Below are 20,214 nucleotides of genomic sequence, written 5' to 3' on the forward strand. Positions count from 1 at the left end.
TTGACAATTGCCAAACCGTTTGTTCAAATTTTTCACCTCCTTCCCCTCCTCCCCCAGATGGCAGGTTGACCAATACATGTAAAATATGTTAAAGTATAAATTAAATACAGTATAAATATACATGTCCAAACAGTCGTTTTGCTGTACAAAAAGAATCAGACTTTAAAATAGTGTACAATTAGGTTGTGAAGGAAATCCAAAATGCAGGCGGACAAAAATAGAGGGATTGGGAATTCTGTGTAGTGGTTCATAGTCACCTCCCAGAGTCCTTTCTCTGGGTGTAGCTGGTTCAGTTCATTACTGCTTTATTGGAAATGATTTGGTTCATCTCATTGTTGAAGAAGGCCACGTCCATCAGAATTGATCATCATATAGTATTGTTGTTTAAGTGTATAATGGCCTCCTGGTCCTGCTCATTTCACTCAGCATCAGTTCCTGTAAGTCTCTCCAGGCCCTTCGGAAATCATTCTGTTGGTCATTTCTTACAGAGCAATAATATTCCATAATATTCATATACCACAATTTATTCAGCCATTCTCCAGCTGATGGGCATGCACTCAGTTTCCAGCCACTACAAAGAGGGCTAACACATACATTCTTGCACATACAGGTCCCTTTCCCTTCTTTAAGATCTCTTTGGGATATAAGCCCAGTAGCCACACTGCTGGGTAAATGGGTATACAGAGTTTGATAACTTTTTGAGCATACTTCCAGATTGCTCTCCAGAATGGCTGAATGGATTCACAATTCCACCAACAATGCATCAGTGTCCCTGTTTTCCCACATCCCCTCCAACATTGTGCATTATCTTCCCTGTCATTCTAGCCAATCTGGCAGGTGTGTAGTGATATGTCAGAGTGGTCTTAATTTGCATTTCTCTGATTAATCATGGCTTAGAGCATCTTTTCATAAGGCTAGAAATAGTTTCAATTTCTTCATCTGAGAATTGTCTGTTCATATCCTTTGACCATTTATCAAATGGAGAATAGCTCGATTCCTTATAAATTAGAGCCAATTCTCTATATATTTTGGAAATGAGTCCTTTATCAGAACCTTTGACTGTAAAAATAGTTTCCCAGTTTAGTGTTTCCCTTCTAATCTTCTCTGTGTTAGTTTTGTTTTGTACTATACTTTTAAAGTTAATATTATCAAAATTATCTACTTTGGGTTCCCTGATAAGCCCCAGTTCTTTGGTCACAAATTCCTTTCTTTTCCATAGATCTGAGAAGTAAAACTTCCCATGTTCTTCTGCTTTGTTCATAAAATTACGATGTCCAAATCATGAACCCATTTCTACCTTATCTTGGTATGTGCTGCTAGGTGTGGGTCCATGGCTACTAGTTTGTAATTTCCCAGCAGTTTAATAGTGAATTCTTATCCCCAAAGCTGGGGCCTTTGGGTTTCTCAAACACCAGATTGCTAGAGTTATTGCCTATTTTGTCCTGTGATACCCTACTCTCCTGCTTGACTACTGTGATTCCTAGCCAGGACCAAAAGGTTTTGATGCCCCCTGCTTTATAACATAGTTGTAGGTCTGGCACAGCTAGGCAGCTTCACTGGCATTTGTTTTCATTAATTACCTTGAAATTGTTGACCGTTGTTTGTTTTTTTCAGGTGAACTGTGTTATTATTTTTCTACATCTGTAAAATAATTTCTTGGGAGTTTGCTTTGTATGGCACTAAGTAAGTAGATTAATTTAGGCAGTATTGTCATTTTCATTATATTCACTCGGCCTACTCATGAGCACCTGATATGGTTCCAACAGATTAGATCTGACTTTATTTGTGTGGGAAGAGTTCTATATTTGTGTTCATGTAGTTCCTGACTTTCCCTTGGCAGAGAGATTGCCCAAAAGTGCATACTATTTTTAGCTTAAGATTTATGATTCACTCCTACAGAATGACTCACTCCCACAAGACCTGAGATACCAGGTTGTATGAGAATATTTAATAAGAATGAATTATAAAAAGGGAAACAAGAGTTAATAGTGCACTTCTTACAACAAAAGCACTTAAAGCATTTCATGATTCATATAACTAGTACAGTACAAAGAGGTACATAGACCAGAGGGGGAGAGAAGAAAGAATACATCACTGATCCAGGGAAGCACCAACTGGACTTACCTTGGGATGGGGAATGCCAGGTCACAGCCCTGCAAGTTCAGACTGAGAGGGTCCCAGGCAGAGCGTCCCCCCATGGTAGAGATTCCAATCTGGGTAAAGAGCTATCGGCCTTAATTATCCCAAGGAACCAAGGTGGCCACATGCCAGCAGTACTGACTTCACTTCCTTGAGCTCATCCAGACGGGGCCCATTGCTGCCAGAGTGTCAGGAGTGAAGCTTTACTCCCAGAGTGGCTAGTTCCAGTATATGGATAACACATCCTCAGTGGATTTGGCCAGAATCCCCCTGGGCCGGTGTTCTTCAAGCTATGTTCATTCCCATGGTTACTCAGCAGCTGCAAAGCAGGGGTGAATACTAGTTCACTGTACCTTAATTACCCCATGCACATGGAGGGAAACTGAGGGCCGAGGCCTCTGGAATCTTATCCTTATCCCCATATCTTCCATTCGGCCTTAAGTTTATGTAGGCCGTAGGCCATTTCTGGTTTTAGTGACACAGGCTGTCCCCGAATGTGTTGTAAAGTGAGAATAGAATTCTGATCTATATGTATATATTGCATATTGGTAATAGCGCTAACCATACAGCAACGAGCAGCAGGGGGTGGGCTATAATAGAGAAATCTCGCTAAGCAGGAGCAGATTTAGAAAAGAATCACACAGTGGTGAGTATCAGAAGTGAGGAAATGGGAAGCTCCGGTTCCTTTGCCGGCCACTGTGTGCAATTGTGTGCGATGTTCATCCAGAGCTCTCTGATTCTTCTGTAATGTGGCCATGACATCTGAGAACAGAGATTAGAGGGCTCGGAGTAGGATTTGGACATGGACACAGAGAGATCTGTGTAAGGAGAGGCAGAGGTCTGGCTACCCAGTCCCCAGTAACTGCGCCCACTGCATCAGGGGAAAAGCAGAAATCATCCCCCTGCCAGTGGAGGCACCAAACATGCACTAAAGCACCAGAGAAAGGGGCACTCGCCCTCCTGCAGACAGGTCAGTAGCATCACTAGGGGGTCCACATATCAGCTGTGAGGAACCTCCACACACCAGAAAAGTTATCCAGTGGGCACAAAGGGAGGTCACACAGACAGGGCTCCATGTGCCCGGTGACCATGGCACAGCAAGGCCTCGACAGCAACGGATCCAGTCAGGTGAAGAAGGGGTCACAGTATCCAAGTCCGTATACTGTCCTGTAACATGTGGTAAAGCAAAATCAGTGTATCAGCCGAGGGGAATACCCCGAACCTGGTTCATTATGGGGGGAGGGTGAACCATGAAATGTTTTCCAGGTTTTTCCCACTGAACAGTCATGCAAGGTATGATAAGTGACTGACACACTCTGCTGCCTTCAAAGGCCATCCATACTTCAGTGGTGCTGAAATCATGGAGACTCACTGTACATTCTCCCCTGTGATCACTGTCAGTAAGTCCACCCACCATGTGAACTTGTTTAACAGCCATGTTGTGACGGCTGAGAAGCCGCCCATAGTGTCCCGGGGAATTCTCTATTCCTACACCAGTACGGCAGAGGCCAATCTTCCCAGATCCAAGTCCATATCTTCCCCAGCACAGATCCAGCTGCTGCTGGTGTCCCTCCATAGGGAGCCACAGTAAAGACATCATCACATGACCAACACTTCAAAGTCTCAGAGGATGTTCATGATTTTTATCTGCAGATTGGAGGGCCCCATTCTAGAAAGTGGAGTACTATCCACCACAGGGCAGTTATTTAATTGTGGGAAAGTGTCACATAGTTTATCTTTCCACTTAGACGATGCATTATTACCTAACGTCTTCAGTTTTTCTCTAATAAGCCATTCATGCTCTCAGTCAAGCCAGCAGCTTGTGGATAGTATGGTGTGTGATATATCCGTTCTGTACTGCGGGCCTGACAAGAGCGATCAGTTTCTTTCCCCTTAAAATGGGAACCATTTGCTCTGTGAATCTGCACTGGGCAACCATAATGCAAAGTAGTAATATCCAAAGTTTGACATGGGTTCTTTTGGGTTGCCCTCTTATACGCCCAGGCTACTCCAGAATGTGGGTCCACACAAGTGCAGGCGTGTTGACATCCCTGGCTCCTAGGTAAGGGTCCACTATCATTAATTTGCCAAATGTGTGCAGACAGCCTTCCTCTCCCAATTCCCCTAGTATCTTCTGGGGGAAAGGATTCTCTCTCTATGGGTGACCCTGTACACATTGATCAGTCATTTGTCTCACTACAGAAAGAGGGATAGATATTCCCCTAGCAAGGGCCCACCTGCAGGGAGCTGGAGATCCCAAAGGTCCTGTGGTTACGTGGAGCCGTCTGGCCCGGGGACACAGTTCTTCAGACGTGTCTGGAGTGATTCTCCTGGTTCCAGTCTTGGCCAACCCATGCCCGTGTGCCTGATACTCATGTTCCGGAGTGTTCTATGTGCATGTACAAGAAAACTGAAGTGTTAGTATTTTGAGCCCGGTCCCATGTGTCTTTGCACATCTCATCTCCCCAGACCTGTTTCCATACAAATCCCAGGCTTGTTATGCTGTGCAGGCATCCATGTGGTTAATCCCTCTGCCACTGCCCAGGAATCTGTAAATAGGTGACACTGTCCTCCTTTCTCTCCTTCAGTCACCTGACCTACAGCAACCAATGCAGCCCCCTGGCTGCTTCCCCCTTTTCTGGTAGTTTCAAGAGTAACTTTTGGGATAGATTATGAGAAACGGGCTTCCAGTGGCGTTCCTGTGCTCTGCATTTAGCAGGTCCGTCAGTAAAGCATGCAGGTTTGTTCTGATCTGGCGAAAGTGTGTGAAACCCTCCAGTATTGCAGGAAACGGGCGAGGTACTTTAGGAGTCTGGTGTTCTTTTCCAGCAGGTCAGAGGTTCGGGCGCTTCTGCTATCTTTTCATGCAAGAACGACTCCCCTGACTTGCAGCTTGGCCCTCTTCTGTGTACTCCATTTCCATGTGATAATGCTAGATTCTTTTTTTTTTTTTTTCCCTGAGGCTGGGGTTAAGTGACTTGCCCAGGGTCACACAGCTAGGAAGTGTTAAGTGTCTGAGACCAGATTTGAACTCTGGTCCTCCTGAATTCAGGGCTGGTGCTCTATCCACTGCGCCACCTAGCTACCCCATAATGCTAGATTCTTGAGCTTGTCCGTTTCGATGAGAAATGGGAGTGCCCATAATCCAACTCCTAATGGGAATGTGGGGTCTCACTATCACCTCATGATGGATGGTTAATGGTTCTGTTTCCACCAGGGCCCCATAAACCGCCAGTAACTGTTATTGAAAGGGCGTGTCCTTGGAACCTGCACCAGGTCGTTTTCTAGCCCCAAACCCTACTGGAACCTTTTTACCTCCCTGCTTTTGCCTGAGCTCCAGTTGCTGTAATCACTTGATGCAGAGACTTGTAATTCCACTGGCCCTTCCTTTAAGGGCCCCAAATCTCAGGCAGCTTGTGTTGCTCTTTTTGCTTCCTCCAAGGCTTTCTGCTCTTTTGTCCCCCATTCTAATTCTTACTTCTTTCTGGTGACTCTAGATAAAGGCCCCAAGTGAGGTATTTGATTCCTCCAATATGCAGACAAACGTGTACAGTTTGGAGCTTCCTGGTCAGTAGTGAGAGGAAGGAAATCTGCTCTCTTTGGCTCAGCCTTAGGTAAAACTTCCCAGTGTGCCGCACTGCACCTTGTCCCCAAGAATCTAACTGATGGGAAGGCCTGTATTTGGGCAGGATTTGCTTCCCATGCCTCATTTTTCTCCTGAGTAACTGTATCCTGCACAGCTTGGTCCACTGATTCTCGATCCATTCTTTGCATCATTATATCATCTATGCAGTGGGTTCTAAGTATTGTATCAAGTATTAGCTCATCTAGATGTCCCACCAGGACCCTGTGGCAGATGGCAGGGCTGCGTATAGCATGCTGGGCCGGGCGAGTAAAAGTGTACTGTTGCCCTGGCCAGGTCAAAGCAAATTGTTCCCATGGAGCAGGATCTATGGGAATGGGGAAGGAGGCATCAGCCGGATCAGTTACTGCATAGCAGCGCCCTGGGTGGTTTAGAGAGCTCCAGTTAAGGTAATGGGGACGGGACCTGCTGCCTCTGTGGATTCTATACTGCTGCAGTGCAATCTTTGTTGAGGGTATTGGGAAATGAATGGGGACAGAGGAACTTTGCCCGCCACTACTGAAGCAGTGTAGACTTTTCTTTCAGCAAACTGATTCTTTCCTTCCTAGGGTCGGGTCATTGTCCCTGTCAGAATATCTATACCAATCATGTACTCTGGCATCGGTCCGGTTACCACCAACCGTTCTCGCTTTGGGGATTGTCCAGTTTTCATTTGGAGATTAGTCTGAACTGCTTTAACTGCTGAACCCTGTATCCGGAAATGGCTACGGGCGGTCCCCTTTTGAATTTTGTTGGGTTGCCATATATTAGGGTGGCCTTAGGCCCGCATCAATTAGGGCACTAACTGTGTTAGTAGAGCCGTGTGTCCAACAGATTGCTCCCCTTATGTTAGACCCATAATCTTGTCTCTCTGTGTATTTCTCTCCATCTCAGTGTCTTTGACTCTCTTTGTCTGTGTGTGTATGTGTGTGTGTCTTGTCACCTATCTCTCTGTCTCTGTCTTTCACTGTCTCTCTCTATCCTTGTCTCTATCTCTCTTCTATCTCTCTGTCTCTGTTTTTCTCTGTCTCTGTCTCTCTTTTTTTCTCTGTCTCTGTCTCTCAGTCTCTCTCTGACTTTCTGTCTCTATGTTTCTGTCTCTTTTCTCTCTGCCTCTGTCTCTCTCTTTTTCTTTCTATGTTTCTCTGTCTCTTTCTTTCTCTTTCTGTGTGTTCAGGTGTCTGGATTTCTCTTTTTCTGCCTCTCTCTATGTGTCTCTGTCTCCTGTCTCTCTGTCCTTGTCTCTCTGTCTCTGCCTGTCACAGGCTACTTGTCTCTCTATGTCTCTATGTGTGTGTCCCTGTTTCTCTTTCTGTGTCTTTCTCTGTTTCACTGTTTCTCTGTATTCTCTCCCTCTCTCTCTCTCTCTCTCTCTCTCTCTCTCTCTCTCTCTCTCTCTCTCTCTTCTCTCTCTTCTCTCTCTCTCTCCTCTCTCTTCTCTCTCTCCTCTCTCTTCTCTCTCTCCTTTCTCTCTCTCTCTCTCTCTCTCTCTCCTCTCTCTTCTCTCTCTCTCCTCTCTCTCTCTCTCTTCGTCTTCCTCTCCTCCTCCTCTCTCTGTCTCTCTTCTCTCTCTCTCTCTCTCTCTCTCTCTCTCTCTCTCTCTCTCTCTCTCTCTCTCCCTCTCTCTTCTCTCTCTCCTCTCTCTCCCTTTCTCCTCCCTCCTCTCTCTCTCTCTCTCTCTCTCTCTCTCTCTCTCTCTCTCCTCTCTCTCTCTCTCTTTGTCTTCTTCCTCTCTGTCTCTCTCTTCCTCTCTCTTTTTTTGAAAAAAGAAAAAATTTATTCTTTTATTGTACATAAAACATTCTCCCTGAAATTTAATTTTTAATATTCCTTTAGTAAACTATTTCATATACAAATTAATACCAGAAAAGAAACTTTAGCTCCATAATTTGCTGTTCAATAAAATGTTTTACGATTATATAATCACTGGTAATTCATTCTTTCCCAGCACTAAATTCCTTTTTACCTTTCCAGACTGATAACATCATTTTGTTCTTAATGACAGCCCCAGTATTCAAAAAGAAACAGCTCATATCTTTTTTTTCTGTGTTGGATAATCTACTTTTCTTTATCTTCTTCAACCTTGTAATGCTTCAGTGCATTTCTCAGGGAGGCAATGTAGCCAGAGAAAAATCAACAAAAAGGAGGCAAGAAATCTCAGTTCTCAGTATAATTGTCACTACTCAGCTAGGCGAGGTTAGGGGACGGCTCTGAGCTTCAGCTGCATTTGGAAAATTTGGTATCATACCATTTTCCTGATCTGTTGCCAATAAAAATGTAGATGAATATGTAATGAACATACAAGCCATTATTACCGTGTGTTCTCCATGTCCCAAGCAGAGATGAGCCCTGAACTATGACCAGTATGTTAGCTTCCACCTTCCGCCTCTAGTCTCCACATCCTATTAATAATGAGCATTCGTTTTTTCACTCTGGTCTCAAGCAAAAATCTTCCATAACCTCAGTGTGTTTGACTTTCCTTCTTTTGATTTGAGTAAATGTTTTGGGTTTTTTCCCCTTATTTTATCTAATCTGGTCTTAGACATGATTGTTTATTGTCTACAATGGGAAGCAATATATTGATTCTTTTAGGTTATAGAATTGAGGTTACCATGGCAGAGAGACGGAAGGACACAAGCCATATGCCACCCTTGTCTACCACTGTCAATATCTGCTTCATTTCTTTTTTTTTATTATTATACCTTTTTATTTACAAAATATATGCATGGGTAATTTTTCAACACTGACCCTTGCAAAATCTTCTGTTCCAACATTTCTCCTCCTTCCCCCCATGCCCTCCCCTTGATGGCAGGTACTCCAATACATGTTAACTATGTTAAAGTATATATTAAATCCAATATACATATACATAGTTATACAGTTATCTTGCTGCTCAAGAAAGATCCGAGCTAGAAAGAAAGAAAAAAATCTGAGAAAGAAACTAAAAATGCAAGCAGATATTAATAGAAAGAGTGGAAATGCTACGTTGTGTTCCACACTGATTTCCCATAGTTCTCTCTCTTGGTGTAGCTGATTCTCTTCATTACTGAACAATTGGAAGTGGTTTCAATCATCTCATTGTTGAAGAGAGCCACGTGTATCAGAAATGATCTCTATAGTCTTGTTGTTGCCACGTATAAAGATCTCCTGGCTCTGCTCATTTCACTCAGCATCAGTTGATGTCTCTCCAAGCCTCTCTGTATTCCTCCTGTGGGTCATTTCTTACAGAACAATAATATTCCATCACATTCATATACCATAATTTACCCAACCATTCTCCATTGGATGGACATCCATTCATTTTCCAGTTTCTAGCCACTACAAAGAGGGCTGCCACAAACATTTTGGCACATACGGGTCCCTTTCCCTTCTTTAGTATTTCCTTGGGATATAAGCCCAGTAGCAGCACTGCTGGAACAAAGGGTATGCCCAGATTGACACCTTTTTGAGAACAGTTCCCACTGCTCTCAGAATGGCTGTATCCCTTCACAACTCCACCAACAATGTATCAGGGTCCCATTTTCCAACATCCCCTCCAACATTGGTCATTAGCTTTTCCTGTCATCTTAACCAATCTCAGAGGTGTGTAGTGGTATCTCACAGTTGTCTTAATTTGCATTTCTCTGATCAATAATGATTCGGAGCAGCTTTTCATATGACTACAAATAGTTTCAATTTCTTCATGTGAAAATTGTCTGTTCGTATCCTTTGACCATTTATCAGTTGGAGAATGGCATGATTTCTTACAAATTAGAGTCAATTCTCTATATATTTTATATCAGAACTTTTGAATGTAAAAATGTTTTCCCAATGTATTACTTCCCTTCTAATCCTGTCTACATTAGTTTTGTTTGTACAAAACCTTTTTAACTTAATATGATCAAAATGATCTGTTTTGTGATCAATAATGATCTCTAGTTCTCCTTTGGTCACAAATTCCTTCTTCCTCCATAAGTCTGAGAGGTAAACCATTCTATGTTCCTCTAGTTTATTTATGATCTCATCATTTACACAGAGATCCTGAACCCATTTTGACCTTATCTTGGTGTATGGTGTTAAGTGTGTGTCAATGCCTAGTTTCTGCCATACTAGTTTCCAATTTTCCCAGCAGTGTTTATCAAATAGTGAATTCTTATCCCAAAAGCTGGGGCCTTTGGGTTGATCAAATACTGGATTGCTATAGTTATTGACCATTTTGTCCTGTGAACCTAACCAATTCCACTGATCAACTACTGTATTTCTTAGCCAGTACCGAATGGTTTTCATAACCACTGCTTTACAATATAGTTTTAGGTCTGGTACAGCGAGGCCGCCTTCATTTGATTTTTTTTTTCATTAGTTCCCTTGAAATTCTTGGTCTTTTCTTATTCCACATGAATTTTGTTGTTATTTTTTCTAGGTCAGTAAAATAGTTTCTTGGAAATGTGATTGGTATAGCATGAAATCATTTAGTTTAGGGAGCACTGCCATCTTCATTTTATTTGCTCTTAATATTTATTTATTTGCACTTAATATTTTTCCGATTGCTTAGATATGACTTTATTTGCATGGAACGTGTTTTGTACTTTTTCTCACATAGTTGCTGACTTTTCCTTGGCAGATAGATTCCCAAATATTTTATAGTATTGGCAGTTATTGTAAATGTAATTTCTCTTTGCATCTCTTGCTGTTGGATTCTGTTACACATTCCTGGTATGACATTCTGTAATCTCTTTACTAATATTTTATTTAAGATTTTTGCATCTGTATTCATTAGGGAAATTGGTCCATCATTTTCTTTCTCTGTTTTCATCTACCCCGAGTTTAGGGGTCAGCACCATATCTGTGTCATAAAAGGAATTTGGTAGGACTCCTTCTGCTCCTATTTTTTCAAATAGTTTGCATAATATTGGAATTAATTGCTCTTTAATTTTTGGCGGAATTCACATATAAATCCATCTGACCCTGGAGATTTTTTTTTCAGGGTGCTGATTACTAACTTGTTCTATTTCTTTTCTTAAAATGGGACTATTTAAGTAATTTATTTCCTCTTCTGTTAATCTGGGCAACCTATATTTTGGTAGCTATTCCTCCCTTTCACTTAGATTATCAAATCTACTGACATATAGTTGGGCAAAATAACTCCTAATCATTGCTCTAATTTCCTCTTCATTGGTGGAAACTTCTCCCTTTTTATTTTTGAGGCTAACAATTTGATTTGCTCTTTTTCCTTTTTGCAATCAAATTACCTAAAACTTTTTCTATTTTCTTGGTTTTTTAATAAAATCAACTCTTAGTTTTATTTATTAATTCAATAGTTTACTTATTTTCAGTTTTATTAATCTCTCCATTTATTTTCAGAATTTCAAGTTTGGTATTTAATTGGGGATTTTTAATTTGTTTTTTTCTAGGTTTTTAGTTGCAAGAGTCATATCGAGTGCGCTTAGTCCTGAAGGGAATTTAGCAACAATTTTCATCTTAAGCAGATCTTTAATAAAGGGAAATGTAGACAGAGACAGAGAAAGAGACAAAGAAAGAGCCAGAGAAATAGCAGAGTGACATACACATACACGCACAAACACACACACACACACACACACACACACACACACACACACACACACACACAGTCAAGCAGTCAAACAAGGACAGAGATAGATGGAGACAGAGACAGAGAGAGACAGATACAGAAACAGAGAAATAATGAGACAGAGACTGAAAGAGGCAGACAAACAGCAGAGAGTCACACACACAGTGACAAAGAGTCAAACAAGGACAGAGATAGATGGAGACAGAGAGAGAGACAAAGAGAGAGACAGATACAGAAACAGAGAAAGAATGAGACAGAGACAGAAAGAGGCAGACAGAGAAATATCAGAGACACACATATATATGCACAAACACACACAGACACACACAATGACAGACAAAGAACAGAGATAGAAAGACAGAGACAGACAGAGGCCAAGACAGAGATAGAGAGAGAGAAAGAGAAACAGAGACAGAGACAGAAGATACAGAGACAGAGACAGAGACAGACAGAGACAGAGAGACAGAAAGACAAATACAGAAAGAGAAATAACGAGATAGAGAAAAAGACAGAGACAGAGGAAGAGATAGAGATAGAAAGAGACAGAGACAGAGAGACATGCACATACATACACAGTGACAGTTAGATAAAAACAGATATAGAGACAGAGACAAAGAAAGAGTCAGAGACAGAAACAGAGACTAAGAGACAGAAGCAGAGGCAAACAAAGAGATAGAGAGATACAGAGAAAGGAGACAGTCTTGCACACAGAGACAGAGATAGAGACACAGAGAGAAAGAGACATAGTCAGAGATAGACTGAGATAGAAAGAGAGATAGAGATAGAGACAGGCAGAAACAGAAAGTCAGAAAGAGACAGAGACTAAGAAATAGACTAAGGAGAGAGACACAGAGAGAACTAGAGAAACACAGAGAAAAAGACAGGGACAGAGAGAAAGAGACAGAGAGACAGAGACAGACAAAAAGAGAGACAGAGACAGAGAAAAACAGACTGTGATGAAGGCAGAGATAGCGAGACAGAGAGGGTGACAAGATGAGACAGAGACAGAGGAATTTAGAAACAGAGGCAGAGAGAAATAGAGACAGATTGAGAGAGATGGAGACAGAGATACAAAGAGAGAGAGATAGCCAGAAAGAGACAGACAAAGAGAGAGACAGAGATAGAGGCATTCAGAGACAGATATCAACATAGAGAGAGACAGAGAGACACATACACAGAGTCAAAGACAGAGCAAGAGAGAAACTGAGAGGGAGACAGAGAGACAGAAACAGAGAAAGAGGCAGAGAGAAATAGAAACAGCGACAGTGAGACAAGAGATAGAGAAACACACAAAAAGAGAGACAGAGAAACAGAGAGACAGAGAGAGGTAGAGAAACAGAGATAGAGAGACAGACAAACAGATAGACACAGAGAGGGAGGGGAAAAGAAGAGACAGAGATGGAGAGAGACAGAGATAGAGAATAGAGACACAGAGAGAAAAATACATAGACACAAACAGACGTAGATAGAGATTGAGACAGGAAGAGACAGAGTCAGAGAGAGACAGAGACAGTGCAAGAGACACAGAGATACAGAGACAGACAAAGACATGGAGAGAGATAGAGCAAGGCAGAGACGAGAAATAGACAGAGACTGAGACAGAGAGAAACAGACACAGACAGTGAGAAAGACAGATACAGAGAGACAGAGGGAGACAGAAAAGCAAAGAGAGAGACAGGGAGAGACAGAGATAGAGGCATTCAAAGACAGATATTGAGACTGAGACAAGGACAGAGAAAGAGAGAAACTGAGAGACAGGGAGACAGAAACAGAAAGAGAGAGGCAGAGACAAATAGAAACAGAGACAGAGAGACAGGAGGTAGAGACACACACAAAAAGAGAGAGAGACAGAGAGAGGTAGAAAAACAGAGATAGAGAGCCAGAGAAAGAGAAAGACAGAGACAGATAAATAGATAGACACAGAGAAGGAGGGAAAAAAGAAGAGACAGAGACAGAGAGGCAGAGAAACAAAGAGGGAGACAAGGAGAAACAGAGGCAGAGGCAGAGAAACAGAGACAGAGAGACAGGAGACAGACACACAGAGACAGAAAGACAGAGACAGAGGCATTCAGAGACACACAAAGAGTGACAAAGCCAGAGAGATAAGGATGAGAGAGAGAGGAGACAGGAGACAGACACATACACAGAGAGACAGACAAAGATAGAGACACAGTGAGAGAGAGAGGACAGAGACAGAGAGATAGATGACAGAGAGGCACCCACACAGACACACGCAGAAAGACACAGAAGACAAGAGACAGAGAGACAGAGACAAAAAGACAGACACAGAGATAGTAAAAGACAGGAGACAGGGAGACAGACAGAGACAGACAGACAGAAACAGAGAGCAACAAAGACAGAAACAGGAGACACACACAGATAACTACAGGTAATATGCATTTTTATATCAAATCCGTGCAAACGTGGACGGGTCCATTTTTGTCTTTGTATTCCCAGCACTCATTGAAGAGCCTGGCAAATAACAGGCGCCAAATTAATGCTTTTTCGTGGATTAATTGACATATAAAAACATAACACGGTCTCTTGCTGACATCTGGTGTCCAAAGTCGGAACAACAGGTAAGCTTAGCAGTACGCGCGCCGTCCTGTGGCCGGCTCCGGTATTACACATTCAGTCTGCCATCCAGTGTCCAAACCCTGGTATTGCACTTCGGCTCATTTTAAATCCCAGATTTTCTGCATTTTCACTGGCAGGACCCACTTAGGGCCCACTGAGGCGGCCTGAAGGGAGCAGAATGGAGTCCAAGGGAAGGGGGAATTCTGGGAGGGGAGGGGAGTGATGGATTCCTTCCGTGTCAGCAGGAATTCACATTAAATGCACCCGCTCCAATTCTTTACCCCATAACAGTCCCGCACCCACAATTAGATCACCCAGAAGCGGGGACAGCCCCCAGGGGGTTTCAGTCCCCGATGGCCCGTGGCCCATCCACAAGGGCCAATCTCAGGGGAAACAAACACAGGGGGAACAGCTGATGACTTTAATGATAATTCTTAACTTTGAAGGGAACTTAGAAATAAATATCCCAGGATGGACTGAAGTGTGACCTTTATTAAACCAAGCAGGCAAAGGACTATTTGTCTAGGTGACCAGGGCTTCTGCAAGAAGTCATTATGTCCTATTACTTAATCCAATATTACCTTCTCTGTAAAGTGAGGGGACTCCTGTGGTCCTTGTAGTAAGAAGCCAAAAGGGGATTTGAATCCGGCTCCTCTCCCTCCAGTTCTTACGAATGGACTGTGTTCTCCATCTCTGTCCCACCGTGGCTCTCCATGCTTAACAGAGCGGTTCCTGTTGCCTTTCAGTCACCTCCTGCTTCATTTCCCTCGTCCCTGAAGCTCTTCCATGTGAATAAAGGGGCTCCTAGTCACAGACTTGGGCCCAGAGGAAATCCCGGAGGCCATCTAGTCCTCTCCTACCTCTGACAGAGACTAGGAAGATGAAGAGATTTGCCTGAGGTGAGGAAGCTGGGAAATGTCTGAGGAAGGATTTGAACCCAAGTCTTTCTGACTCCAAGGTTAGGGGTGCAGCTAGGAAATCCTGCTGCCTCATACCTCTCTTCCCAAGTGGTTCCTTTTACATCAATTCATTCCCTTCTGAAATTTTAAGGGAAAAACAATTTTAACCAACTACAAAGTTCTGTGTAGATGCCTGTGAGCCCGAACTAAACTCTTGGGTTTTCTTCCTGGTACTGTCATGAAGGAGACCTTTGCCCTAAACTTTTCCTGAAAGGACAGGTTGGAAAGGCTTTCCGGGACAACTCGGACGATGATGGATATCCGCAGGTTAAACACAATGGTCACTTCCTCAGGAAAGGTTATTGAGACCTTCTGTAAGTATGTTGTCACATAAACACTTAGAAACCTCGTGTATACCCTTGGCAAACCTGTGGATAACAAGTCCTAGTTCCTCTTCAGAGAAGATCCTGGAATACAGTGGGAAAGGGGGAGGGCTGACTCCCCTTGAGAGCTAGCCCTGGTAGCCAAGTAAATAACAGGAATATAATGGAATATTAAATAGCAAAAGTTCAATGACCATGGATCCAGTTGGCTTGTTACAGATGGCTCCTTTCTTCCTTTAGATACACTGCCTAGAATGAAAATAATCAAGTAAGTCCTAAAGGGGGCTCAGGTAATCTGGCAACATATTGTCCTCCTACTCTTAGAATAAATTCAGTCTGCAAAATATGGCTCAGTACATCATTTCCTTCTTAACCATTCCCACATTCAGAGAGAGAGAGAGAGAGAGAGAGAGAGTCGTCATGCTCCCAAGTGACATAATAAAAGAGCAAAAAACCAATTGTCAATAACAACTGAACCCAAGTTGTGACCACTCCCGAGGGGAACAAACCCCCATTTTTCATAGTTCTGCTATGAACAAAATGACAAAAACATTGACCAGGATGCCATTTGCTGTCTGTTTTCCTGGAGATCTGAGGATTTCCCTCCAATGAGAGATTTTTCAGGGGTTTTCAGCAAAGGACTCCAAACTGCTCTGGAGACATCAGCTGATCTCACTGGATAACCAGTCTGAGACAGGAACGTTACATGACTTGTCCAGGATCATACAGCCAGTAAGTGTTAAGCATCTGAGGTCGGATTTGAACTCAGGTCCTTCTGACTTCAGGACCGGAGTTGTGTACTGTGCTACTTAGCTGCCCCTGGTCTTAAGTTTTAATATCTTTAAATTTCACCCTCTAGGAAACTGTAAACCATTGAATGGTTCAGTGGTTTGTCCAGGGCCACAAAGAGGGTACAAGTCAGAGACAGGAGTCAGAGACAGGACTTGAACCCAGGTCCCTCTGAGTCTAAGGCCAGCTCTCTGTACTATTCAGCCTTTCTTATTTCAGATATAATAGGCACTTAAAAAACCATTCTATACTGATTTATTTGATTGTTTTACATGCAAAAAAGGAACCGGACCCTTTGTGCTCAGAGAGATTTTATAAAAAAAAGAAAAAACAATTATCCTTTTCCAGGGGGAGGAGGCCCAAGCCTGCTTCTGCACAAGAGAGCCCAAGGGAGACAGGAGGGGAGCAAAGGCTGTTTAATGCGGAAGTCCCACATCAGGGGAAGTTGGGCTCCTGACACACCCTGGGTATATCTGCGAATTCTCAAGAATCAGAAAGACTTATCCTCAGAGACATGCGATAAAAGGTTTGTTTTCCAATTTAACAGCTTCCTCTCCTGTCCTAGGTGAATTAATTTTTCTCTAACTTTTCACTTTAGTGTAATCAAAGTTTATGCATTTCATCTTTTATAATTCCTTCTCTTCCTTATGAGGTTAAGAATCAGTCTTTTTTTTTTTTATTCATTTTTCCAAATTATCCCCTCCCTCCCTCCACTCCCTCCCCCCCCCCATGACAGGTAGTCCCATACATTTTACATGTGTTACAATATAACCTAGATACAATATATGTGTGTAAATACCATTTTAAGAATCAGTCTTATGGGGGCAGCTAGGTGGCGCAGTGGATAGAGCATCAGCCCTGAATTCAGGAGGACCCGAGTTCAAATGTGGTCTCAGACACTTAACACTTCCTAGCTGTGTGACCCTGGGCAAGTCACTTAACCCCAGCCTCAGGAAAAAACAACAACAACAACAACAACAACAACAAAAGAATCATTATTATCCGTAGCTGTGAGAGGGACATGATCTGTTTCTCTTCTCACTTTTTGATGGTGTGATCTTAAATATGAAGGTCAGATATTTATTTAAAATGTAGTGAAAGATACTGGTCTAAGTCTAATTTCTACCATGATGCCTTTCAGTTTTCTGAGTAGTTTGTATTGAAACAAGCATTCTTTACTAAATAATTTTTTTCTGGTTTATCCAACACTAGCTTATTGAGCTCCACGGTTTCTGATTCTCCCTTGCCAGTCTGTTCCATTTATCTATTTCCCTCGTCTAGGCCATTCTACCTCTCTATTTTTAAAAAGGTTTTTATTTTCAAAACATGTACACAGATAGTTTTCCACATTCACCCTTGCAGAACCTTGTGTTCCAAAATTTTTTTCACCCTCCTGCCCCCCTCCACCTCCCCTAGATGGCAACTGATCCAACAGGGGTTGAACACATGCCATTCTTCTCTACATAGTTCCACGGTTATGCTGCACAAGGAAAATCAGAATGAAACGGAAAAGAAAATGAAAAAGAAAAAAATGCAAACAAACAGCAACAAAATAAGTGAAAACACTATATTGTGATGTATTAGGTTCTTACTAAGTGCTAAGTGGGTACTTAACAATTCAGAGTTCACACCTTTAGTTCAAACAAGCACATTCATTGGTTGTAAGTAGTTCCCACAAGCCCCTGAAGTACCCACAAGCTCATTCTCTGGGAGGATAAAAAGAGGCAACATTGAGTCTGAATAGCAGTCTAGATTGGGGGAAGGAAAAGACTTCCCGGGAGAACTTCAGGGAAGCTCGAGGAGATTCAGAGCCAGGATTCAGGAAGAAGAGGATTCGAGATTCTACCTTTGCTCTGGCTGGAGGCTCCATAAGCCTCCCAAGAAACCTGCTCACAGAGAAAAGGATTCACAGAAAAGAAACCTCCTACCAGAGAAGGATTACAACTGAGAGAGGACAGGACACTACAATTCCCAGAGAAGGATTACAAGTGAGAGACAATCGGGACATTACAGTGATGCACACCCAGTTCCCACAGGCCTCTCTCTGGGTGCAGATGGCTCTCTTCATCACTGAACAATTGGAACTGTCCTGAATCATGGCATTGTTGAAAAGAGCCACGCCCATCAGAATTGATCATCTTATAATCTTGCTGCTGCTGTGTACAGTGATCCCCTGGTTCTGCCCATTTCACTTGGTGTCAGTTCAGGTAAGTCTCTGCCAGGCTCTCTGAAAATCATCCTTCTCATCATTTCAAAATAATGTTATTCCATTGCCTTTGTATACCATAACTTATTCAGCCAGTCCCCAAATGATGGGCATTCACTCAGTTTCCATTTCCCTGCCACTACAAAAAGGGCTGCCACAAACATTTTTGCACATGTGGGTCCCTTTCCCTCCTTTAAGATCTCTTTGTTATAGAAACCCAGTAAAAACGCTGCTGGTTCAGAGGATATGCACAGTTTGTTAGCCCTTTGGGCATAGTTCCAAATTGCTCTCCAAAATAGTTGGAGTCTATCACAGTTCCACCAACAATGTATCAGTGTCCCAGTTTTCCCACATCCCCTCTGACATTCATTATCATATATCCTGTCATCTTAGCCAATCTCAGAGGTGTGTCATGGTGTCTCAGAGGTGTCTTAATTTGCAATTCTCTGACCACTAGTGATTTAGAGCATCTTTTCATATGACTAGAAATGGTTTTCTTTCTTCATCTGAAAATTGTCTTTCCATATCCTCTGTTTATCAATTGGAGAATAGCTTGGATTCTGATACATGTGTGTCTGTTCTTTATATGTTTTAGAAATGAGGCCTTTATCAGAGCCATTAAAGGTAAAAATGTTTTCCCAATTTATCGCTTCTCTGCTAATCTTGTCTGCATTACTTTTGTTTGTACAAAACGTTTTAACTTAATATTATCAAAATTATCTATTTTGGGTTCCATGATGAGCTCCAGTTGTTCTTTGGTCACAAATACCTTCCTTTTCCATAGATCCGAGAAGTCAACCTTCCTGTGTTCTTCTACTTTGGTTACAAAATTTCGATGTCCAAATGATGAACCCATTTCTGTCTTATCTTGGTATGTGGTGCTAGGTGTGGGTCCATGGCTCGTTTCTGCCATACTAGTTTCCAATTTTCCCAGCAGTTTTTGTCAATTAGTGAGTTCTTATCCCCAAAGCTGGGAATTTGGGTTTCTCAAACACCAGATTGCGAGACTTATTGACTATTTTGTCCTGTGATCCCTTCCTCCCCTGCTTGACTACTGTGCTTCTTAGCCAGGAACAAAAGGTTTTGATGCCCCCTGCTTTATAACATAGTTTTAGGTCTGGCACAGCTAAGCCACCTTCACTGGCATTTGTTTTCATTGCTTGTCTTGAAATTGTTGGCCTTTTGTTTTTTCAGGACAACTGTGTTATTATTTTTCTACATCAGTAAAATAATTTCTTGGGAGTTTGCTTTGTATGGCACTAAGTAAGTAGATTAATTTAGGCAGTATTGTCATTTTCATTATATTCGCTGGGCCTACTCATGAGCACTTGATATGTTTCCAATTACTTAGATCTGACTTTATTTGTGTGGGAAGTGTTTTGTCGTTGTGTTCATAGAGTTCCTGACTTTCCCTTGGCAGATATATTGGCCAAAGGTGTATAGTATTGTTAGGTTAAAATTTATGATTCACTCCTACAGAATGGCTCACTCCCACAAGACCTGAGATACCAGCTTACATGAAAAGGTGTAATAAGAATGAATTATAAAAAGGGAAACAAGAGTTGATAGTGCACTTCTTACAACAAAAGCACTTAAAGCATTTCATGATTCATATAACTAGTACAGTACAAAGAGGTACATAGACTAGAGGGGGAGAGAAGAAAGAATACATCACTGATCCAGGGAAGCACCAACTTGGCCGACCTCGGCCTGGAGAATCCCGGGTCACAGCCCTGCAAGTCCTGAACAGGAAGGTCCCAGGCAGAGCGCCTCCCATGGTGGAGATTCCAGTCTGGATAAAGAGCTATATTGACTTAAATAGCCCAGGGAACCAAGGTGGCCACATGCCAGCAGTACTGACTTCACTTCCTTGAGCTCATCCAGACGGGGCCCATTGCTGCCAGAGTCTGTCAGGAGTGAAGCTTTACTCGCGGAGTGGCTAGTTCCAGTATATGGATAAGGCATCCTAGGTGGATTTGGCCAGAATCCCCCTGGGACGGTGTTCTTCAAGCTATATTTGTTCCCATGGT

This window comes from Sminthopsis crassicaudata, chromosome X (assembly GCF_048593235.1).
Source record: "Sminthopsis crassicaudata isolate SCR6 chromosome X, ASM4859323v1, whole genome shotgun sequence".
NCBI classification, from domain to species: domain Eukaryota; kingdom Metazoa; phylum Chordata; class Mammalia; order Dasyuromorphia; family Dasyuridae; genus Sminthopsis; species Sminthopsis crassicaudata.